This window comes from Ursus maritimus, assembly GCF_017311325.1.
Source record: "Ursus maritimus isolate PB19 chromosome X unlocalized genomic scaffold, ASM1731132v1 scaffold_X1, whole genome shotgun sequence".
Lineage (NCBI taxonomy): Eukaryota > Metazoa > Chordata > Mammalia > Carnivora > Ursidae > Ursus > Ursus maritimus.
This window is the reverse complement of record NW_024423319.1, coordinates 28446720-28472763: the sequence shown is the minus strand read 5'-3', so window position 1 is coordinate 28472763 and position 26044 is coordinate 28446720.

The window sequence follows — 26044 nt, the reverse complement described above, 5'->3', positions numbered from 1 at the left end:
TTTCATATCTTTTTTTCAGTTGGGGCTTCCTTGCTTATTTCAAAGAAAAATTTCTTGTCCCTTTTGTCGTTTAAAGGGTATCTTTGCAAAATTTCTAATTCCATAGGATTTTGCACATTTTACCTAATTTTATTTATTTTTTTATTTTTATTTTTTTTAAAGATTTTATTTATTTATTTGACAGAGAGAGAGACAGCCAACGAGAGAGGGAACACAGGCAGGGGGAGTGGGAGAGGAAGCAGCAGGCTCCCAGCAGAGGAGCCCGATGTGGGGCTCGATCCCAGAACCCCGGGATCATGCCCTGAGCCGAAGGCAGACGCCCAACGACTGAGCCACCCAGGTGCCCCTAACCTAATTTTAGTCTGTTTATGGGCAACATCGTAGAGTCAGGAATGGTTTGGAAGTCCCTTCTTTTTTTTTTTTTTTTTAAGATTTTATTTATTTATTCGACAGAGATAGAGACAGCCAGCGAGAGAGGGAACACAAGTAGGGGGAGTGGGAGAGGAGAAGCAGGCTCATAGCGGAGGAGCCTGATGTGGGGCTTGATCCCAAAACGCCGGGATCACGCCCTGAGCCGAAGGCAGACGCTTAACTGCTGTGCCACCCAGGCACCCCTGGAAGTCCCTTCTTATACCAGTAACTTCTAGGAATACAAATCAGGTTGGCAAATCTGGGAGAGTAACTTGATTTTGTTTTCTTGAATACATGATTTTTTGTTCATGTTATAATTCACAATTTTACTAATTTGTGTCTGTGTACCAGCCAATTTTCATTAATTTATCCAGAGCAAAGTTAATATTTTTCTTACTATTTTTAAGCCTTTTTTTAGACCCAGAGAATTTTATTCCCAATATTTAGTTATTCCTTTCAAATATTTTTTGTTCCCTCTTTAGAACACCTACAGTTTTTGCTTTTAATCTCTATTTTCTGTGCTCATTTACTCATTTATACCTCATATTATTTTATTATTCATAATTTTGCAGAATGTAGGGTAAAAGAAACATTAGATTTACATCCATATTGTGTATTTACATTTTTTGGGGTTTTGTTTTATTTTTTACCATTTAGACCTACAATTTCTATATCTTTGTATTATTTTATGTATTATCTGTGGTCTTCTTATTTTTCTGCTTTTCAGTTAAACTCTTCTTTTTCCTGTATGCCATGTGCTTGTGTTTAAAAGAGCACATGTTCTTAAAGTTATATTGAAGAAGTCAAGCACAGGAGATTTTCAGCACTTTTTCATAGGTCCCTTTTAGATGTTTTCCATTCTTTTCTCAAAACTGCTCACTGTCCACTGGGATAAGATTGACATAAAGTTTCAATAAAATATAATAATGGATAAGGTTCCTGGTTCAAGATGGTGATGTAGGGAGTTCCTGATTTCACCTCCAATACTGAATCAACGGCTGTATTTGTAACAATTTCCTCCTGAAAAAAAATCTAAAAACCAGCTCAGAAACTCTTACACAATGGATATCCAGGGAAAAACCACATCAAAGTTGATAAGAGGTTGAGACACAATATTACCGCAAACTCCACCCCAGTGCAGTGACCCACAGTTCGGCCAGAATGAAAAACCCAGAGAGTTCTCTTAGGAGTGAAGGGTTTATTTATTTTATTTTTTTATTTTTAAAGATTTTATTTATTCATTTGACAGAGAGAGAGAGACAGCCATCGAAAGAGGGAACACAAGCAGGGGGAGTGGGAGAGGAAGAAGCAGGCTCCCAGTAGAGGAGCCCGATGCGGGGCTCGATCCCAGAACACCGGGATCACGCCCTGAGCCGAAGGCAGACGCTTAACGGCTGAGCCACCCAGGCGCCCCAGGAGTGAAGAGCTTAAAAGCTATATCAGGCAGCTCAGCTTTAAAGTCCTATACCTGAGAGAAGAGCCTCCAGAACATCTAGCTTTGTAAACCACTGGGGTTTGTGTCCACGTGACGTGCTTGGCTATAGCCAACTGAGAAACTGTTCTTAAAGGCCTTGCCTGCTCACATTCACTCTTCCCAGGGGCCAGTGCCCAAGGTGCCAGTGAAAGACTCCCAGAGCTTATGTGAAAGAGGCTTATTTGCTTGCGTAATTATCAGCCTAAGGGGCAGCCATCTAGTTTAGCCTGCTTTGCTGAATCTTTCAGGACAGAGCCTGGTAGGTCCCATCTTTGTGTTGTTTCTCTGTCTCACTCCAGTTTGTCAGTATCTGCCATAAAGGAGTTTTGACCCTCCTCTGGCCCTCTGAGTTCTGTTGGTGCCACTCAGGAGACACCTCTAGATCACCTGACTCTGGTGGCCAATAGGGCTTATTATGCTCTTGGGTTCCACAGGACAATAACCAACAGAAGAAGAGTTCTTAGATGGCTTCCATCCCCTGGACACAGCAAGAGGCAGCAGTCCAAGGAGCCCCGTCTTTCTGAGAAAGAGGCCTATGAGCTTATCTTCAGAGCTGCAGACTTAGGGGCAGGATTCTAATTCAACATTCAGCTAAGGGCTGACAGAAATCGTTTCCAGAGACCTCAGTTTTTATCCTCTCCTTCTGTTCTCCTCCAGAACACCAGTATCTCCTAGAGGGGAGATTTGACTCATGTCTGGTGCTTTGCTTTCTGTGGCTGCCACCAAGGTGGTGCCGCTCGAATACCTGGCCTTGGAGGCAGGAGGCTTGTGTTGCTGTGTCTCTCAGGTCTGTAACAATCAGAGAGTCAGTTCTTGGACGGCTCCCACGCAGAGGGCCTCGTGCAAACAGCGGACTGAACCCCCCCCTCATGTTTCTTTAGAAGAGATCTATTTGCTTGTTCTAGAGCTTCTGCCTTAGGGGCAGACGTCTGGGTCAGAGCACATCTGTGGGCTTACTGAGGTTCTCTTAGTGGCCTCATGCCAGTAGCCCTCATATTGGTGTTCTCCCCCTGCCTCACTTCAGCTCACTGGTATCTCCTAGAAAGGAGCTTAAACCCTCATCTGCACCCCATTTTCACAGCTGTCATCTAGGGGACTCTTCTAGATTGCCTGGCTCTCCTGGCTAGCAGGACTTATACCTGTGGTCTCATGGGACTGTATATATTTGCATACCTTAAAAGCCGTATGGTATTTGCATACCTTAAAAGCATACCCTAAAGGTCTGGCTTCCAATCAGCGTGAATCTGGGTGCTGACTGAGATCCTCCCCTTTGGGACACTGCCAGGTCTCAGTTACCATTAGCTGCTGGAAGTTACTAAAACTACAATAGCCTGCTTGGACGGTCACAATGGTTTACTCTTTGTGCTGCAAAGTTCAGTGAGCTTTGACCTATGCTTAGTATCTTGTATCTACCATTATGATATTCGGCAGAACCGTTTCAGTACACTAAGAAATCCCTTGTTGTATACCTACTCAATCCTCACCCCTTTATCTCAACTCTTGGTAATCATTGATCTTTTTCCTCACATATACTTTTGCCTTCTCCAGAATATATTTGGATTTATACACTACATAGACTTGTCAGACTGCTTCCTTCCCTTAGCAATATATATTTAACATTTCTCCATGCCATTTTATAACCTAACGATTTGTTTTGGTTTTTTGTTTGTTTATTTGTTTGTGTGTGTATTGCTGAATAGGATTCCATTGTTTGGATGTATCCTAGTTTGTTTATCCGTTCACGTTTTGAAGGGCATTTTGGTTGTTTCCAGTTTTTGGTGATTTCAAGTGAGGCTACTGTAGTTTTTAGTAGTATAATTTTATTTGGTTCTTTTCTATAACATCTTTTTCTTTGTAGAAATTTTCTATTTTTTTATTATTTTAAGAGAATTCTAATTGCCTGTTGAAGCATTTTATGATGTCTGCTTTAAAATACTTGTGGCATAATTTCAATATCTGATTCATCTTAGTGTTAGTATCAGTTAATTATCTTTTCTCATCCCCAGTGCTATTTTTCTTGTTCTCGGTAATGATAGTTGATTTTTTATTGTGTCCCACATAATTCTGGCTATTAGGAGATTCTGTGTTCTATTTAAAATGTCTCAATTTATCAGGCATTCACCCTGTTTAGTTTTAACATACAGATCTTAGCCTACTTTTGTGGGCTATGATTCCAATGACAATTTAATTTTTAGAGCCCCTCTGGTACTATTTAGCTCTGTTTGGTTTATATGTTGCTGCTGTGGTTTCCACTGGTCCTGGTAGTGCTGCAGGAGTGGGCAGGAGAGGTTTCTCTAGGGATGCCTGGGTGGCTCATTTGTTAAGCGTCTGCCTTCCGCTCAGGAAGTGATCCCAGGGCTCTTGGATTGAGCCCCACCTCGCGCTCCCTGTTCAGCGGGAAGCCTGCTTCTTCCTCTCCCACTCCCCCTGCTTGTGTTCCCTCTCTTGTTTGCTGTCTCTCTCTCTGTCAAATAAATGAATAAAATCTTAAAAAAAAAAAAAAAAAGAAAAGAAAAAGAAGAGTTTTCTCTAGTCTGGGCAGCCCGGTGATTCTAGGTGGAAGAAGAGATTCTTTGGCTTAAGGGATTGAAGAGGTTTTCAGTGTCCTGTATTTATTGTGTCAGATTCTCCTTCCATGATATTTGCTGGCTGTCTGGTGCTTTGAGGAGGTGGGGTGGGGGCTGTTAGTGTCAAGCATGCAGGAACAAAGAGGCAGGCAACTTTGTTTTGGCAATGTCGTCCTTGCTGATTTATCTGCCAACCCTACAGCCTGCTGTTTCTTGGTGTGAAGGAGTTTCATTCAGGCTTTTAGGGGAAAGAGAGCACTTGCTGGTTTAGGCTCCTTGGTGTGGCAGATCCCTCTTGCCAGTGCTGTCTTGCCACTTGGTTAGGATCTTCATTCCAGGGGAACCTGGGTGGCTCAGTTGTTAAGTGTCTGCCTTCGGCTCAGGTCATGGTCCCACCATTCTGGGATCAAGCCCTGCATCCAGCTCGCTGCTCAGCAGGAAGCCTGCTTCTTCCTCTCCCACTCCCCCTGCTTGTGTTCCCTCTCTCGCTGCCTCTCTCTCTGTCAAATAAATAAATAAAATCTTAAAAAAAAAAAAAAAAGATCTTCATTCCAGTACCCTCCACTTGTCCAGTATCTCTCGATAAATGAGGGGGAGTTTCGAGCCTGTTCGAGAAGGTTACTTTCCCTGACCACTTATTGTCACCTGGATTCTTGTTCCATAAAGGAAGCATGAACCTGCTTAGCTGACCTTCTTTTGCTAGAAAATTACTGGACCTTAGTCACCTTCTTCTGTAGGATGCAGTGCTGTAACATGTCCTGCTTCTGTGTTTTTCCTTCATTCCTGAGGTCCTTAAACAATTTGCCTTTCTCTTTCTTTCATATTATCTGTTGGTTGCCACTTGTTATTTACAGCAATTATTGTTATACTTACAGTAGAAGAACAATAAGAAAGAAGTTTTTGCCACATTGCCTGTATAGGAAGGGAGAACCTTAATTCATGAGTGTTTCATCCCTGGCTTTCTTGTATAATCATTTAATAATTGGATTTTTAATAATTTCTACTTCAGCTTTTATCTATCTTATTTCAAATACAGTTTTTCCAATGTATAAACAGACTACCAATGTTTTTATTGTTGAGTAGTAAAATCCGCCAAATTTCTGGGTGTAAAGCCATAGTATGTATCATCAGTCCAGCTTTGGCTCTTCATAAATACCAGAATTTATATTCTGTAGACCAAAAATCTAATGTTTTATACATCTGGCTAAGAAATACAATAGAGGGAATAAAAATATCCTGCCTAGGAAGATGTATTTATTTATTTTTTTTAGAAAAGTGTCCTTTAGGGGTGCTGGGCGGCTCGGTTGGTTCCGCATCTGACTTCAGCTCAGGTCATGATCTCAGGGTCCTGGGATCATGCCCTGCATTGAGTTCCAAGCTCAGTGGGGAGTCTGCTTCTCCCTCTCCCTCTGCTCCTCCCCCTGCTCATGCTCTCTCTCTCTCTTTCAAATAAAAAAGTACAGTCTTTTTTTTTTAAATAGAAAAGTATCCTTTGAAAGAAACTGAAGTGGCCAAATCAAAGACCTACACTTAACAAAACTTATAAAATCCCCAATTTAGCTTTAGAGCTCCATGTCCTGAGGCCTTGAAAGACCTCTTTCTTTGTTAATACATTCCCCCAATTCTATTCTAGCTGACCCTTGAACAACACAGAGGTTAGTGAGGCATTAATCCGTCACTGTCAAAAATCTGCATATAGGGGGGCCTGGGTGGCTCAGTCATTAAGCCTCTGCCTTTGTCTCAGGGCGTGATCCGGGCGTTATGGGATCGAGCCCCACATCAGGCTCCTCTGCTAGGAGCCTGCTTCTTTCTCTCCCACTCCCCCTGCTTGTGTTCCCTCTTTCTCTGGCTGTCTCTCTCTCTGCCAAATAAGTAAATCTTTAAAAAAAAATCTGCATATAACTTTTGGCCCCCCAATACTTAACTACTAATAGCATGCTGTTTATGGGAAATGTCTCTAATAATACAAACATCTAATGAACACTTATTTTATGGGTTATATGTATTATGTGCTGTATTCTTCTCATAAAGTTAGCTAGAGAAATGAAAATGTTAAGAAAATCATAAGGAAGAGAAAATACAGTTACTGTATTTTTGGTACCCTAAGTTTTTATCATTTCTTTACAGGATGACTCAATGATCTATCTGTTAGTACCACCTCAGTATGGTCTCATATAATACACAACACCGTAAATGTCATACATATTATTAACAGTATACATCAAAAATGAAAAGATGTGAAAATGTAATTCATATTTAAGGTGTAACGATTTATGCACTGATAACAAAGTACCAGCAGTATGATTGCTTTATGACAGCTTTGTGTAATCAATACTATTGCTTCACAGTAACCTAGCCTATACGCTAGTGAATGGATTCTTATAAAATTTTTATGACATATATTATTATAGTCATATTCATAATAGAGTTGGAAATGTTGTTACTTCTTTTTTAAAAAAACCACTTACCTGTGATAATAGGCTGATACACAGTTTCTCCAATGTCTACACGATGAATACTTGAGCAATGATGATGATTTTGACACAAAAATGTGTCTTACAGTTATTGCCATACAGTTATTATATTTTCATATGAACACAAATACAACAGATAATTTTATTAAGTGTACAGCACAATGATTATACTTCTTTAAGTAGAAGTGGATAGTCATTGAGATCTTCATCCTCGTTGCCTGCACATTGAGCAGGCTAAAGAGGAGGAGAAAAAGAAGGGGTTGCTGACTCAGGGGTGGCAGAGGTGGAAAATGTGGGGGAGGTTGAAAGGGAGGTAGGAGAGGCAAGGCACACTTAGTATAACTTGACTGAAATACATTGTAATTTATGTCTGACTTTTGTTTTTTCATTTCTCTATAAATATTTTCATACGGTACCACTCCTTCCGCTGTTTGCTTCGAAGTCAGTTTCCACATCATAGCATGTCCATGTTTTAAAAGAAGTCAAAAGCAGTCTTGAGTAATTGAAACCCTATGGTCATACTGTCTAATGTCAACTTTTTTATGGCACTGTTTCTTCTGTGTCTCCATGATCCATATCTTTAAACCAGTCACTCTCCACCTTTTTTTTTTCCATAGTCACAATTTCTTTTATGATTTACATGATTTTCTCTGTCATAAATTCTGTGACATCATCTACAATATTTGGGCATACTTTTCTCTAGGAGTTTATTGTTTTGGGCTTAATGGCTTTCACAGCTTTTTCTTTAACACTGATGGTGTAGTCACTGGCTTAATCCTTACAGACTTTCATCATGTTCTGTCTATCGGGGTTCTCTTCTGTAGTGTTGACAGTCCTTTCAATAGAGTAACATGTCTAATGAGCCTTAATGGTCCTCATGACTCCCTGAAATAGAGGCTGAATTAGAGACGTTGTTTTAAGGGCCAAGTAGGCCGCGTTGATACCTTTGATGTTGAACTCATGGACTTCTGGGTGGCCAGAGGCATTGTGTAATATCAGAACATTATTTGTTAAATGTTAATTTCATTTTCATTCCAGTATAGTTAACATATAGTGTTATATTAGTTTCAGGTGTACAACATAGTGACTCAACACTTCCATACATTACCCAGTGCTCATCACTACAAGTGCATTCCTTAATCCCTATCACCTGTTTAACCCATCCTCCACCCATCTCCCCTCTGGTAACTATCAGTTTTTTTCCCAATAGTTAAGAGTCTGATTTTTTTTTTATAAGATTTTATTTATTTATTTGTCAGAGAGAGAGAGAAAGCACAAGCAGGGGGAGTGCCAGGGAGAGGGAGAAGTAGGCTCCACGCTGAGCAAGGAGCCCGATGTGGAACTCGATACCAGCACCCTGGGATCATGACCTGAGCCGAAGGCAGACGCTTAACCAACTGAGCCACCCAGGAGTCCCTATACACATCTTCTTCATCCATTCATTAGTCGATGGACACTTGGGCTGCTTCCGTATCTTGGCTATTGTAGATAATGCTGCTATAAAAGTACAGGTACATGTATTCCTTTGAATTAGTGTTTTTGTGTTCTTTGGGTAAATACCTAGTAGTGCAATTGCTAGATCCTAGGGTAGTACTATTTTTAACTTTTTGAGGAACCTGCATACTGTTTTCCAGTGGCTGTACCCGTTTGCATTCCCACCACCAGTGCACAAGGGTTCTTTTTTCTCTGCATCCTCACCAATACCTATTGTTTCTTGTATTGTCGATTTTAGCCATCCTGACAGGTAGGGGGTTGATATTACATTGTAGTTTTGAGCTTTAAAAGGCAGTCCCTAATTGGCAAGGTACTTCCTGACATCTGGAGCAAAACGTTGATAGATCTACTCCAGAAAAATGGTTCTCATTGTCCAGGATTTCTTGTAAAACCAAAGACTGCCTGCTAGTGTTCATCTTTCCCTTTCAGGACTTGGGTATTAGCAGCTTTATAGATAAACAGCAATCCCACGCATAAGTCTGACTGCATTTGCATAAAACAGTAGAGGTTGCTTATCCTTTCCTGCCTTCAATCCTGGTTCTCAGTTCTCTCTCATACTAATACATGTCCTTTGTGGCATTTTCCCCCCTAGAACACCACACATTCATCTGCATTAAAAACCTGTTTAAGTAGATATCTTTTGTCCTCAGTGTTTTATTTAATGTTGTCTGGAAATTTGTCCACTGCCTCTTCATTGGTAGAAGCTTATCTTCTGTTCTTTTGACATTTTTAAAGCCAAACTTCTTTCTAAAATTATTAAACCATCCTTTACTGGGATTAAATTCTCCAGCTTTAGATCCTTCATCTTTTGCTTTAAGGTGTCATAGAACGACTTTTCTTTTAGTCATATTAGAGTCATAAGTATGCCTTTCTTCTAATCATCATGCACCCACATGAAAGCTGCATTCCAATTTGAGATGCAAAGATATTTTGCAAAAGTATAAGGTTTTTGCACCTGCTGGTGTAGCTGTAGTAACACCTTCATGAATTTCTTTTTCTTGTTTTATAATGGTCCTTATGCTATATTCATTTATTTTGAAATGGTGAGCAACCACAGCTGTAAACCTCAAGCTACACCACTTTGTATTTAGGGCCAAATGGATTTTCTAACATTCCCTATGCACTTATACCCCAGGTCTCAAATATGGAATAACCTAGCCGCATGAAGATTTTGGTCTACAGAACAGCATTACCACCTTGTATCTGGAGAAAAATGGGAAGAAAAAGTGGGATAAATCCCCAAATACTTATTATTTTTTAACAGATTAGATCCGAACAATAAAGAAATACATACCAATGGCTTTTACTCTTCAACCAGGTACCTCATTCCTCAGAGTCACAAGTTAAGGGTAAGGCAGTAGTCCAGTAATATTAATCTAGGGAAGTCTTTCCATAGGGAAAAGAGGAAAAATGATAAATAAGCAATCTAGTAACACTTCACGTTATTAACTTTTTTTTTTTTTAATTTATTTGACAGAGATAGAGACAGCCAGTGAGAGAGGGAACACAAGCAGGGGGAGTGGGAGAGGAAGAAGCAGGCTCCTAGCGGAGGAGCCTGATGTGGGGCTCGATCCCAGATCGCCGGGATCACGCCCTGACCCGAAGGCGGACGCTTAACCGCTGTGCCACCCAGGCGCCCCAACGTTATTAACTTTTTAAATTGCCAGTGTAATAGACAAAACATGACATCACATTCTTAGGAATTATATTTCTTCGATTATCAGATATTGGACCATCTCTAATATTTTTTATACCTATTAATTACCAACTGTTTTGACAGTGTCGTAGAAGGCAAATGTCACGTATCTCCCAAAATATCTAGTGGTGGGACACCTGGGTGGTGGCTCAGTCAGTTAAGTATCTGACTTCGGCTCAGGGCATGATCTCAGGGTCCTGGGATAGAGCCCTGCATCATATCAGGCTCTGTGCTTAGTGGGGAGTCTGCTTCTCCCTCTCCCTCTGCCCCTCCCCTGGCTTGTGCTCTCTCTCTCTCTCAAATAAATAAATAAAATCTTTAAAAAATATATATCCGGTGGCATTTTTGTTAAATAGGATTGTGCATATACTGAGTGGACCATGAGACTGACCAACATGAAAATGTTTTTCTTTCGTTTCAAATAACTTGCTCAATGTGACATGTTCTATCTATCTATAGTTTGGGAGAATCAATCCATTTCTATGAATTAGGACAAAAGACAGGTAATACATCATTTTCTATTATGGCCGTAATGAGTCTATTACAGGATGTTGCCTGATCGGATATATTATAATAGGACTTAGTTTTCCTTCTTATTATAAACCACCAAAAGGTAAGCATGTATCTGAATATAGTTCTTGATGAATAGAAGAACTGTAACAAAATTTTCCATACCTATGCAGAAGACATACGTTTTCTAGGTTTTACTAGCAGTTCACAGTTTGGTTAAAAACTGTTTATTCTCTGCATTCTTTTTTTAATTTAATGTGTATCACTCCTGTTTCCTTTAAAACTTTTGAGTTTGCTCTTATGCAAATACATAGAACTAGTAAGAACTGGTAGGGGGAGCATGGTCATATAGAGGGTTGAGAGTTGGTAGGTTTAAGCCTCGAGCAGTTAACATATTTATGGAACAACTCCCACAGTCCAAATTCTATTTAATTTGAACAGCTGAAGTGATGAAATCTATCTCTGCCATTTGCTAGTTTTTTAAATCTGCGAAAGTCACTTCTTTTAGCTTTTAATTTCCTCACTTACAGAGTTGTTCAGATTATGGAACAAAATGAAATTAAGGAAACTACTTTCCACATTTTAACTACAGTATACATGTTAGAGATTGCTATTATTTTGCAGTCACAGCCCTTCTTCTTTTGAATAACTATTTTATTTTTCCTTGCCTTATTTGTACCCTCTGCATTTCAGATCACGTAATTTCTGCACGTAGGCTAAACAGAAATGGTCTCTATGTACCTTTTCAGATTTCCATATGTGGAGACATCTTAAGCTCCTGGGTCGCGTACATGGTAAAGTCAGAAATGTACTGATAATGAGTGAGTCCAATTATTAAGTCTCAAGTACTGCCCACAGGGCTAGTGTTAGCCTTAGTAAGAAATACCTCATTGAGGATTAAAGTTCATTTTCTTTTTTGATTAAGCAGGCTCATCTTGGATTAAAAATACTTATCCTTTGGAGATTGGTCAAACTCAAGATGAATGCTCCTTCTATTAGAAGATCTTTATAAAACTGTTATCTTTCAGGATTTCAGCACTTTTATATCCCTAAATAAGTGGCATGAGGGAGACGAAGTTTAGTTTTCATACTTTTTGAAAGAGAAAAAGTACTGATGGCAGAGAACCAGTAAGCAAAAGCCTGGTCACCAAATTCTAATAAACCCATCTTACCTTTGTATCTCAGATGCTTTAATTGTGAGGCGAATATTGATCAGAGGTCTGAGCTTTCTTTCTCAATGACTCATGCAAAATCACATTCATCTGTGGGCCCAAAGGAGTAACACTCCCAATGGGCCTTCCTACTTTAGTTAATAAAAACTTATGTCCTGAAAAACTGGAGATGTAGCTCAAAGGACACGCAAATTGTGTACGTGTGCTTTATAGAGTGTGATGGGCAAGTAAAGGGAAGTCCTTATTTGAGACGCAAATTCAGGTTGAAGAGATAGGGATACCAAAGTACCTGATTGGATCCTTTTCAACCAAATTAAATTTATTATGTGTTTTTCTCTTCGATTACACTGGTAATTTTTAAAATCAGCTTTATTCAAGTATAATTTACATATAATAAAATTCTCCCTTCTAAGTTTTTTTCTCCCTAGCATTGTCTTTACATCGGCATGATTAAAGAGGTATTCTTGTTTAGCTCAGTTACTAGAAGGCTTAGAAATGTCTTTGAAGTGAGCTAGTTATGGTTTGATGGGCTATATTACATGGTCTTCAACAGTCAGATTGCGGGGCCATTCACAATTGTTTCTGCTGGAAATTTGTACTTTGTATACCTGCAGGGCACAGTGGTAACTTTGCACAATCTTTATTTCTTAAAAATAATCTATGATGGAGTATTGAAATGCAGAGTGACTGCCAGAATTGAAAGAAAGATATGAAGAGAAGAAATAAATATCAGCAATGTCCTTCTTAATACAAAGGAAATACTTTGCTGGTGTTATTTTTAGAAGGCAAACATTTTGAAGTATAAACCTGAATTCAACTAACATAACCTTTTGTGTTTTAGGATATACATATCCCCAACTCTCCATACTACTCTTGAATGCTATAGGACTATTATTTTTCTAACAACTAGCTAAAGGACACATTTATTTGACAATTCCATCTCCAGTGGAAAGTCTGAAAATGACATTCATGTAGCTCTGAAAGTTCACATAGCACTCTGTGGAATGCTCCATAAAACAGTAGCATATACACGTTTAGTTGATTGAATGTAGTGGAAAATCAAGAGTTAAATTATATTTTTATTTTATTTTATTGTAAAGATTTTATTTATTTAGGTGACAGAGTGAGAGAGAACACAAGCAGGGGAAGCAGCAGGCAGAGGGAGAAGCAGGCTCCCTGCTGAACAAGGAGCCTGGTATGGGACTTGATCCCAGGACCTGGGATCATGACCTGAGCTCTGCCAACTGAGTCATCCAGGTGTCCCTTTAATTATATTTTTAAATTCTCAGAAAATAGATGAGGTCGCATGTGAATTATCCGTGTCTCTTTTTTCCCTATCTTGATTGATCACACACAAACACACACACATATTTTTGTTTGTTTTACTGATACCTGGTTATTTTATTTGCTACAGGTCTTATCTCAGTAACATAACAGTAATTTAATTACACAAATTAACAGTATAACTCATATTTTTTACTAAGGCATAAAAATTACACGTTTTCTCTTTATAAGTAGATAAAACTTTTCAGAAAGTTCAAGAAATATTTGCTATTAAAATCTGAATCAAAATATGAATTGATGAGAACATTATTTGATAAAGATTAGCTACTGAAAGCTTAAGGCAAATAATCGTATCTAATGGAGGAGTATTAATATACTTTCCCTTTAAGATCAGATATAAGGCAAAAATGTATTTTATTGCCATCACTGTTTAACATAGTCATGTAATCTTGCCACAAATATGATGATGAGAAAAATAAATAAGGAATACATGGATTGGAAGAAAAGAAAAAGTATTTTCATTTTATGTAGATAATATGATCATTTATATATAGGAACTCCTGTGGAATCAACATGTACATTATTAGAACTAATAGATGTTTTCACAGAGAAACAAAAATCAAGAGTTTTTCCATACCTGGAATAGCTGACTAAGGTATTATTTCTATTACAGATGAAATATATTCTCTTCACTGTATTTTCTTGCCACTTTAATCAATGTTTCATAAGAAGACAATAAAGATAGTGAAGGAGAAGGAATATATGACCAATGATTGATGATTGAGTATTTTCCAAAACACTCAAAGGACCTCAATCCATAAACATGACAAGCACTATAAAGTGAAGAAGGAATAAATACAAAGAAATTTAAACCAAAGCACACTGTAGTAAAACTGCTGAATGTGAACAACAAGGAGAAAACATTTAAAGAAGCTCAAGAAAAGAGTTACACAGTATCATTAACAACAACAATATAACTGGCACCTTCTCAACCCCACCAAAAAAGAGTAAGAATGCAGTGAATAATATCGTAAAGTAAAAATGAAGTAAATGAAAATTTAAAATTCTATAATATATCAAACTTATCCTTCACCATTAAGGTGAATTGAATACATTTTTTAAAAAACACAATGAGGGGCGCCTGGGTAGCACAGTCGTTAGGCTGCTGCCTTCGGCTCAGGGCGTGATCCTGGCGTTGCAGGATCGAGTCCCACACCGGGCTCCTCCACTGGGAGCCTGCTTCTTCCTCTCCCACTCCCCCTGCTTGTGTTCCCTCTCTCGCTGGCTGTCTCTCTCTGTCAAAATAAATAAATAAAATCTTAAAAAAAAAAAAAAAAACACAATGAAAGAATTTATTATCAGCGGATCCCGGGAGAGCTAACTTTCAGGCAGGTGTCCATACAAAGTGTTGGTAAGGATGGAGAGCAATGGCAAGTCTTACAGATGGAAGAAAGAAAAAGTCAAATCTACATGAATGCTGTCAATATAAAACTATAGAACATCATCGATAACATCTATGTTTACTTAAATACATACAAAATAAAATATTCAAAACTTAGAAAGGGATAAGTGAGGTTAAATTAGCCTAAGGTCTTTGTATCTTTTAGGATTTGCGAAAAGTATTCATTGATGTTGGATTTTATTTTATTTTTTAAAGATTTAATTTGTTTATTTGACAGAGACAGCCAGCGAGAGAGGGAACACAAGCAGGGGGAGTGGGAGAGGAAGAAGCAGGCTCCCAGCGGAGGAGCCTGATGTGGGGCTCGATCCCAGAATGCTGGGATCACGCCCTGAGCTGAAGGCAGACGCTTAACGACTGTGCCACCCAGGCGCCCCTGATGTTGGATTTTAAAGCAAAGATTCGTGTTGTAGTCTTTAGGGTAAACATTAAAATAGCAGTAAACGAATGTGGAACTAAGGAGTTAATAGAGGGATAAGAAATATAATAAAATCAGGGGCGCCTGGGTGGCACAGCGGTTAAGCGTCTGCCTTCGGCTCAGGGCGTGATCCCGGGCTAGGATCGAGCCCCACATCAGGCTCCTCCGCTATGAGCCTGCTTCTTCCTCCCACTCCTGCTTGTGTTCCCCGCTGGCTGTCTCTATCTCTGTCAAATAAATAAATAAATAAATAAAATCTTTAAAAAAAAAAAAAGAAATATAATAAAATCAATAAATAAAAACAGGGAAAAAGAGGGTGCATAAGAGAGGTGGGACCCAGAGCAAGCATGTTATATAATGGTAGATTTTAAGCCAAATATATCATTTATTGCATTAAATATAAGTAAGCATAATTTCCTAATTAAAGATAGGGAAAGACTGACTAAAAAAACTGTAGACACTTTTTAAATTTTTAAATTTTTTTAAAGATTTTATTTTGCAGCAATCTCTATACCCAACATGGGGCTCAAACCTACAACCCCAAAATCAAGAGTCGCATGCTCCATCAAATGAACCAGCCAGGCACCCCAGAGACATATTTTATTTTATTTATTTATTTAAAGATTTATTTATTTATTTTAGACAGCAGGGAGGGCCAGAGGGAGAGGGAGAGAGAATCCAAGCACACTCCACACCGAGTGTGGTACCCAAAGCAGGGCTCAATTCCACAACCCTGAAATTGCGACCTGAGCTTAAACCCAGAGTCCCATGCCTAACCAACTGTGACACCCAGATGCCCCTAGAGAGATTTTTTAATAGTAATATAAGTAAGTTAAAGAGGAAGTTATGAAAAAGGATTACTATGCAAACACCAGGAAAAAGAAAACGGTTCTAGCTATACTCATATGACAAAATTTGAACGTAAAAATAGAAGCATTATTAAGATAAAGAGAGTTATTTCATAAGGAGAGACTCTCAACAAACCAGAAATATATACAAATTCTGTTTAAACCTAATGAAATCTCAAAATATACACAGCAAAAGCTAATAGAACTAAAGGGAGATTTTAGCACGTTTCATTGTAAGTTCAGAATAAAATGACAAAAAAATTAAGGTTGAAAAACACAACTATCAAATTTGACTTAATGACAGTAGAAAAAAATGATCAAAATAAAGGGAGACATACTAAAATATAAAGCAACTTTAAAATAGATTACAAATAAAGTGAAACTTCAGATCATTTATGGTATGTTTTGGGGTTTTTTGTTTTTTATTCTGTCACAACCAAAAAAACCAAGGAAGGACAGAAATAACCATATGTGGAATAAAAAAGGGGCATCACTTCAGATCCTACAAATTATTATAAAGATATTAACAGGGTAATTTGAAGAACTTTATGAGGATAAATTTTTATAAATAGGTGAAAGGACAAAGTCTCTTTAAAAATACATGTGAAAAGCTGAAACAAGAGGACATGGAAAATGAATAATTCTGTATCTATTAATGAATTTGATGTCATAATTAATTTGAATCCCTAATGGTAACTCTTTCCAATTAATGTCTGTGTATCGGATAAAGTGATTTGTGTCCCTGTGAGAACTAGTGGAAATGCCCAGTATTTTTTTTTCATAATCTATTTAATGCATAGATTTATCAGAGAACAGGGGATAAATTCTGTACAAGGTGGAAACATGTAAAGGTAAGCTGAAGATCTGCAGTTGTTCAATCATTTTTCCCCCTAAGAGCAGTTATGAATTTCAAATTAGGGAAGATGTTAAGAAATAGAAAATTTAGGGGCGCCTGGGTGGCTCAGATGGTTAAGCATCTGCCTTCGGCTCAGGTTATGATCCCAGAGTCCTGGGATTGAGCCCCGCATCTGGCTCCCTGCTCGGTGGGGAGTCTGCTTTTCCCTCTCCCTCTGCCTGCTGCTCCCCCTGCTTGTGCTCTCTCTCTGTCAAATAAATAAATAAAATCTTAAAAAAAGAAAAAGAAATAGAAAATTTAGAAGAAACTGGAAGCTGGAGGAATTTTTGGGACTCTTAAGCAGTGGAATGACAGGAGACTTTAGGGGCCATAGATATGCCTGTAGTCTTCAGAAAACATTGGTTATATTCTGAACCTATGTAGGTAGTAGGCCAAAAGGCAAAGTAAAGGACAGGTGAAAAACAGAAGTTCCAAAATCTTGCAATGTTGAAAATTAAAAGATTATACTTTCTTACTCATCAGCAAGAGGGAACATCATAAATAACCCTCCCCGCCCCCCCGCCCCCAGTCTGAAATTTGGAATTTCTGGTGAGCTACCAGATGAGTGTATGATAAACTAGTTGTAAACTGAGATTTACCAAACCTACAGCCCAACATTGACTTCCATGGATCCTGTCTGCATTAAATCAATCATTACCTCTAAGTTTAACTGCCTAGTATAGGGGAGTGAATACGATGTGGTATATGATAAATTCATTTGGAATCTCTAGGGTTTTTCTTTTAATACACCATTTCTGGTATTCATTAAAAAATTACTTGGCATGCCTATTAAAAAATTTAGGATAGAGCAACTAGACAGAAGGTAATAAGGAAATAGAAGACTTGAACAACAATATACAGAAAGTAGGACCAGTAGACACCTATAGGACATTTCCCTAAGAAGCAGCAGAATACACATTCTTTCCAAATACACGTGGAACATTCTCCAAGATAAACCATATGCTTGTCCGTAAAACAAGTTTTAGAAAATTAAAAGAGTTTGGAAACCTATAAGATATGATTTCCTATCACAATAGTATGAAATTAGAAATTAACAACAAATTTATAAAATTCCCAAATAGTAGAAATTAAACAACATACTCCTAAATAACCAAAGGGTCAAAGAAGGACTTATATGGAAAATAAAAAAATGCTTTGGAATAAATGATAATGACAACACAACATACCTAAATTTAAGGGATGCAGCTACTACAGTGCTTAGAGGGAAACTTATAGTTGCAAATGCCTACTTAAAAAAAGAAAAAATAACACATATCAACAGCCTAGCTTTTTATTGTAAGATCCAGGAAAATGATAAAATGGACAACCCTTTACCTCGACTGACCAAGCATAAAGAGAGGACTCAAATGACTAAATTCAGTAATGAGAAAGGGGATATTACTACTGATATAACAAAAAGAAAAGAAATATAAGAGAATAATATGAACAACTGTATTCTAACAAATTAAAGAAATTTCATGAAATGGAAAAATTCCTGGAAACACAAAAACTTCCCAAAAAGTCTCAAGAAGATATGAAATATCTGAAGAGTTCAAACCAAGTGTTATGGGTCGAATTTTGCTCCCCCTCCCCAGAATTCATATGTTGAGGACCTCACTTGTGGTACCTCAGAATATGATCTCCTTTGGAAAAAGGATCATGGCAGATGTAATTAGTTATGACGAGGTCATGTAACTGGTGTTTTTATAAATATGAGGAATTTGGACTCACATTCACAGAGGAATAGCCCCATATGTCATTGAAGGCAGTGACTGGAGTGGTTTATACAAACCTCATTGCACCAAAGATTGACAGAAAACCACCAGAAGCTAGAGAGAGGGATGGAACAGGTTCTTGCTCTTGACCCTCAGAAGGAACCGATCCTGACAACACCTTGATCTCAAGCTTCTACCCTCCAAAACTGTGAAAAAATAAATTTTTATTAAGGTACCTAGTGTGTGGCACTTTGTTACAGCAGCCCTAGCAAACTAATATTAGTAGAACCCCCCTCCCCCACCAAAAACAGAAAAGCCCAGGCACAAATGTCTTCACTGGTGGATTTTACAAATATTTAATGAAGAAATAACAATTTTCTACAAACTCTTCAAAAACATCAAAGATAAAGGAAAATTTCCATATTCATTCAATAAAGCCAGCATTAATCTGATACCAAATCCAGATATTGAAATCACAAGATTTCTTTTTTTTATATCTGAGTAATATTCCATTGTGTATATATCTACCACGTCTTTATCCATTCATCAATTGATGGACTTTTGGGTTGTTTCCACAAATTGGCTATTGTTGGTAATGCTGCTATAAACACTGGGGTACATGCATCCTTTTGAATCAGCATTCTTGATCCTTTGGGGAAATACCTAGTAGTGTAATTGCTGGATCATAGGGTAGTTCTATTTTTAACTTTATGAAGAACCTCCATACTATTTCCCAGAATAGCTTCACCCATTTGCATTCCCGCCAATAATGTAAGAGGGTTCTCCTTTATTCACATCCTTGTCAACATCTGTTGCTTCCTGTGTTAATTTTAGCCATTCTGACAGGTGTGAGGTGATATCTCATTGTAGTTTGGATTTGTGTTTCCCTGATGATGGGTGACAGTGAGCATCTTTACATCTTTTCATGTTAGCCATCTATATGTCTTCTTTGGAAAAACGTCTATTCATGTCTTTTACCCTTTTTTTAAACTGGATTATTTGGTTTTTGTGTGTGTTAAGTTTGATAAATTCTTTATAAATTTTGTATACTAACCCTTTATCAGATATGTCATTTGCAAATATCTTCTTCCATTCCATAAAAAAGAATGAAATCTTCCCATTTACAACCACATGGATGGAGCTAGAGAGTATTATCCTAAGCAAAATAAGTCAGCCAGAGAAAGACAAATACCATATGATTTCACACATACGTGTTATGTAAGAAACAAAACAGATGAACCTAGGCGCTAAGAAAAAGAGAGAGAGAGGCAAACCATAAAAGAGACTCTTAACTATATGGAACAAACTGAGGGTTGCTGGAGGGAAGGTGGGTGCTGGGGGTGATACATTAAATGGGTGATGAGCATTAAGGAGGGCACTTGTGATGAGCACTGGGTCTTGTATGTAAGTGATGAATCACTACATTCTACACATGAAACTAATATTACACTGTATCTTACCCAACTGGAATTTAAGTTAAAACTTGAAGAAAGAAACCAATAAAACTTAATAACACGAACAAAAAACCAAGAAATCACAAGGAGAGAAATCTATAGCCCAATATGCCTTATGAATATATATGCAAAATCTGTAACAAAATACTAGTAAACTGCATCCAGTAATATGTATATAGTATTATACACCATGAAAAAGTGGCATTCATCCCAGGAATACAAGATTGGTTTAAATCCACAAATAAATTAATAAAATACATGATATCAATATAATGAAGGATAGAAACCTAATTACCAGTACAATCCATGTAGAAAAAGCTTTTGAAAAAAATTCAGTAGCCCTCATGATAAAATTAGAAAACTAGGAATGAAAATGTTCTTTTTCAGTCTGATAAAGGGCGTCTACAAAAACACCCACAGGTTAACATACTGAATGGTGAAAGAATGGATACTCTCCCTATGAGAACAAGACAAAGATTATTACTCTCACCACTTTTATTCAACATCATATTTGAGGTATCAGGCAGGGCAATTAGATAGAAAATGAAATAAATGTCACCCAAATTGGAAAAGAAAAAATAAAACTACTTTTATTTCAAACTAATAAACTAACTTAGCAAGGTTATAGGGCACAAGATAAGTGTACAAAAATGTACAAAAATGAATCCATTTGCAATGAATTCATGTATCAGGTCTGGCAATTGTTTGGTGGAGTCTTTCAGGTTTTCTAGATTGAGTATCATGTCCTCTGCAGACAGTGAGAGTTTGAGTTCTTCCTTGCCAATTTAGATGCCTTTTTTTTTCCTTTTTGTTCTGTGATTGCTGAGGCTAAGGCTTCCAGTACTGTGCTTAACAGTGGTGAGAGTGAACATCCCTGTCTTTTTCCTGACTGTAGAGGAAGTGCTCTCAGTTTTTCCCCATTGAGGATGATATTAGCTGTGGGTGTTTTGTATATGGCTTTTATGATGATGTCAAAGAAACAGCTCTTAGCTTCATTGATCTGTTCTAGTGGGTTTTTTTTGTTTGTTTGTTTCTCTGTTATTTATTTCTGCTCTAATCTTTATTATTTCCATTCTTCTGCTGATTTTATGCTTTATTTGCTGTTCCTTTTCTAGCTCCTTTAGTTGTAAGGTTAGGTTGTGTATTTAAGACTTTTCTTGCTTCTTGAGGTTGCCTGTATTACAGTATCCTCCCCTCGTAGGACTGCCTTTGCTGTATCCCATAGGTTTTGATCTGTCGTGTTTTCATTTTCTTTTTCTTCCATGTACTTTTTTGTTTCCTCTTTCAGTCCATTTGCAATGAATCAATCAAAAATGTTAACAATTCCGCTTATAGTAGCATCACAATAAAGAAGAGACTTACAAATAACTTTAACTAAAAATTAAATTTTTTACTCTGAAAACTCTACAACATTGCTGAAATAAATTTTAGTACACCTACATAAGTGGCATGAAATTCCAGGTTCATAGGTCAGGAGAATTAATATTGAGATGAGAGCACCTTCAAACGCGATCTACAGATGATATGTAATCCCTATCAAAATCCCAGCTGTCTTCTTTGTAGAAATTAACCCAATGACTCTAAAATTCATTTGGAATTTCAAAGGACTCTGAATAGCCAAAGAATCCTAGATGAAAAGCCAAAGAAAAAAGAACAAAGTTGCAAGACTCATACTTCCTAGATTTGAAAATTTGCTACAGATCTAGAGTAAACAAAGTAGTGTGGTATTAGAATAAGGGTGAACCTATGGAAAATAACTCTCACATCTGTAATCAATTTCTTTCTATTTGATAAGAATGCTAAGACAATTCAATGGTGGGAAGATAATCTTTTTAACAAATGGTGCTGTGACAACCACATATCCACATGCAAATGAATGAATTTGCACCTTACACTATTCCACATGTAAAAAGTATATCAAAATGCACCAAAGTCTTAAATATCAGAAATCAGTATAAAATTCTTAGAAGTAAAATAGGCACAAAACACCATGGTCTTGGATTAGGCATCTATTTCTTATAAATGATACCATAAACACAAGCAACAACAACAACAAAAATAGATATATTGCACATCAACAACAGTCTTATAAGTGCCTGTGCTTAAGGAGACAATCAAAAAAGTGCAAAGACACTTCCACAGAATGGGAGAAAACATTTACAAATTATGTCTGATACGGGACTTGTATCTAGAATATACTGAGAACTCCACAACTCTATAATACAGAGACAACTAAACTAAGAAAAAATGAGCAGAGGATCAGAATGGATATTCCTCCAAAGACATACAGATGTACAATACACACCTTAAAAGATACGCATACCATTAGCTATCAGAGCACCACAAATCAAAACCAAAATGAGATTCCACTTCACGTCCACAACCACTCCGCTGTGCCTCGGGCCTTCTGGGATAGAATCATGCCCTGACCTTGTGTTTGTTGTCATTGGCTCACAGGCACCTAAGGTATGCCGGGTGACATCTGTGTTCTCAGAATAGGGAGACTAAAGCCAGTCCTTGAGATAGTCACCAGATAAGTCTTATTTTTCTTCTCAGGGATTAGCCAGTGGCTGGGAGACAGGCTGAGGTGCGGGGAGGGGCTCTGGCTGGTGATCGTACACTAGTCCAAAAGTGAACCTTTGTTCTCCTTGGCCCTCAGGCATGTATAGTTTGCCTGTCCAATCAGCCTCAGGAGTTAGGCAAGCCAAGCTAGTCCTTTGGGCAGCCCCCCACCCCACCTCCAATATGTTGGAAGTTGAAACACAGGATTCAGCTCTTCCCCTCCCTAGAGAGAGCAAGGATTTGCACTTTGTCACCTGGTCACTCTGTACTGAGCCTGAGGGAGGAGCTACGGCAAGTGCCTGTGTGCTGGACCGAAGTGCTTTCTGTGCTGTCAGAGGCTTGCAATATGGCGTTTATTCCTGTCAGTGCTCGGATTTTGGCAAGACAGAAACCAGTCCATGGAGCAGCCCCCAGAAAATTCACCAAAAGTTCCACTCCTTCCTTTCAATCCCCAGGGAGTAGCTTAGGGCTGAAGTCTTCTTGCTGATTACATTCATATGGTGCTGCTGGGGAGGTTGTGGGAATATGGCAAGGGGATGTCTTAGATTTTCCTAAGGACTTCAGTGTGACTGGTTTCTGGCCAACACCCAGGTGCAGGAGCCTCTCAGCTGGTTTCTGGATTTTTCTCAAAGAATTGATCCATTTATCATTGTTGATTGGGTGTGTCTCTCCAGGGAAAGAGGTTCTAGGTCTTTCTATTCTTTCTTTTTGCTGATATCAGTGCGCAATATTGATTTTTTTAACACAATTATTACTTGAATTTTTCTTTCTTTGACTCTCGGATGTATAAAGCAAGATATATCATTCTTTATGAAGATTCTGATTGTTCTGATCAAATGAGGTACATTCCTCTGAGATAACGTCCTGATACAAAGTTGCAATGGGAATCATATATTAAGGAGTTGATCAAAATATGTTTTAAGTTCTGCACTTCAGCACTTTTTCTCACACACTGCCATAGGGATGTGAATTGACACCTTTATGGAAAGCAAATTGCAACTATGTGTCTCACCTTAACAACATCTGTACTCTGATAATTTTCCCACATCTCTCCCTGGCTCCCAGGAATTAAGATGTACATTGAATACTATTCTTTGTAGGGTTTTTTTTGTTTGTTTGTTTCAGTAAAGCTAAAACTTTTGAAACACAAGTGCCCTACAATTAAAGAATGATACAATAAAGCAAGGTGGATACCTGCATGGAATAGTGTATAGCCACTAAAATACTGACTTAGAGATACTTAGACTTAAGAAAAGTCTTATGCTTATGCTTATGATTAATGTAATGTTAAGGAAAGAAAAAAGAAGCTACATATTAAAGTATATGCGTGTAAAATCACAGGATACCTGGTATTCATTTTTAAATACTTCAGCTAAAGAAAAGAAAAAAAATAAGGTGAAAAAGAAATTGAAGAATATTCTTTTTTAAAAAAAATATTTGAGAGAGAGAGGAAGAGAGCACTAGCAGGGGCAGAGGCAGAGGCAGAGGGAGAAGCAGACTCCCCGCTGAGCAGGGAGCCTGGCATGGGCCACCATCCCAGGACTCTTGGATCATGACCCGGGCCGAAGACAGGCGCTAAACTGACCGAGCCACCCAGGTGCCCCAGAAATTGAGGAATTTTCTTAATAATTGTTGAATCTTGGTGATACATTGTGATTTATTGTAATTATCTCTATGTATGTTTTAAAAATGTTCATGATAACTTTGAGAACACCCCACAGATGAAAAGTTGGAGCACAAAGGATTTTTAGGGCAGGGAAGATATTCTGTATGATAATGTATGATAATGTAATGGCAGGTACATGTCATTATACATTTGTCAAAACCCATAAAATGTACAGCACTGTCTGAACCGTAAACTCTGAACCTTAGTTAAGAATAATATATCAATATTGGTTCATCATTTGTAACAAATGTACCACATAAGGGCAAAATGTTAATAATAGGGATAATTGGAGAGGATGAGAAGACCTATGTAAATTGTGTATTTTTCACTCAATTTTTCTGGAAACCTAAAACCACTCTAAAAAATAGTCTGTTTGTTGTTTAAAATAAATAAAGTACTATGCATCAGCAGTGTATTATCAATTTTCTTTTATATATTTACAGTGAATAAAGCTGAAAATGATACAGATAAGTAGGAAAAAAATCTTTGGTGGAATTTTGAGTTACTTTTATGTTCTTATCATTACTGTATGTTTTCTAAATTATTATTAAGTAAAGATCAAAGAAAATTCATACGTGCATATTACAGTTGGTACCACTTCTCAAAAAAATATCTGCTATTACAATATTATCATTTGGTCATGATTCCTTTCAGTATATTCTCTATCTATGACATATATTTGGAAATGTATATGTAAGGATGTGTTATACATAAGCAAATGAACAGAAAGCATGCACAGGATGAGATTTCTTTAACACAATCCCTGGTGCAAATATCCAAGTACCTTTTGCAGTCTGTGGGAAAACAGATGTATTAATCCATTTATTGGAATTAGCAGACACTTTTCATTCGATTTACTATCTTTCCACAAGAGCAAGCAAACTAGGTAATATAATTGTGTGCATTTTAACATTTATTCCTTGAAAAGTAAATTCTAAACCATTCAAAATTGATGTTTATAGCTATTGAAATATGGTATTTTCTTTTTCCTTAGTCATTGAGTAGTAAATGTTAGAACTAAATCTGCAAGATAAAAAATATATAAAATATTTTCACTCAAAAACATCACATCTGAAACTGATTTTCCCTGACTATATTCTTCAATATCCCTGTTTCTTCAGTGTAGTTTGAGAAATTGTCTAATTCTTCTTTCCTCCTAATTCTATTCGAAAGTCTTCTTTCACCTATTGATTTGGTGGATTGCATTGACAAATTTTCAAATGTTGAACCAACCTTGTATAACTGCAGTAAATAAATCTCTATTGGTTGTAGTGTAAAATTCTTTTTACATGTTTTTGGATTTGATTTGCTAATATTTGAGATTTTTTGCTCCAGTGTTTATGAGACATATTGCTTGGTGGCTTTCTTTTCTGGTGATGCCTTTAGTCTGGTTTTGGTAATAAGGTAATGCAGATCTCATAGAATGAGCCAGGAAATGTTCCCTCTCCTTGTACTTTCTGGAAGTATTTCTAGGGAATTGGTATCATTTCTTCATTACATTTTGGTAGTCTTTACCATTGAAACAATTTGGACCTATGACTTTCTTTTTTTGGAAAGTTATTATTTATTGATTCATTTTTTATAAATAGATATAGGCTTATTTAGATTCTGTATTTCTTCATGTGTGAGTTTTAGTGGTTTATATCTTTCCTAGAATTTGTTCATTTCATCTGTTATGAAATTTATGGGCACAGAGTTTTTCGTAACAATTTGGCGGTGTAAGTTTGCCCTGGAACCTCAGTTTTCTCATGGATCCTAGGAGAGTCATTGATTTTCAGTTTGTTCAGAATTTTTCTTGCTTGCAAGACTGGAGTGAAATTGGAAGTCATTTTGGAGGGGCACCTGGGTGGTTCAGTCGGTTTGACTCAGGTCATGATCCCAGGGTCCTGGGATTTAGTCCCGCATTGGGCTCCCAGCTCAGCAGGGAGTCAGCTTCTCCCTCCCC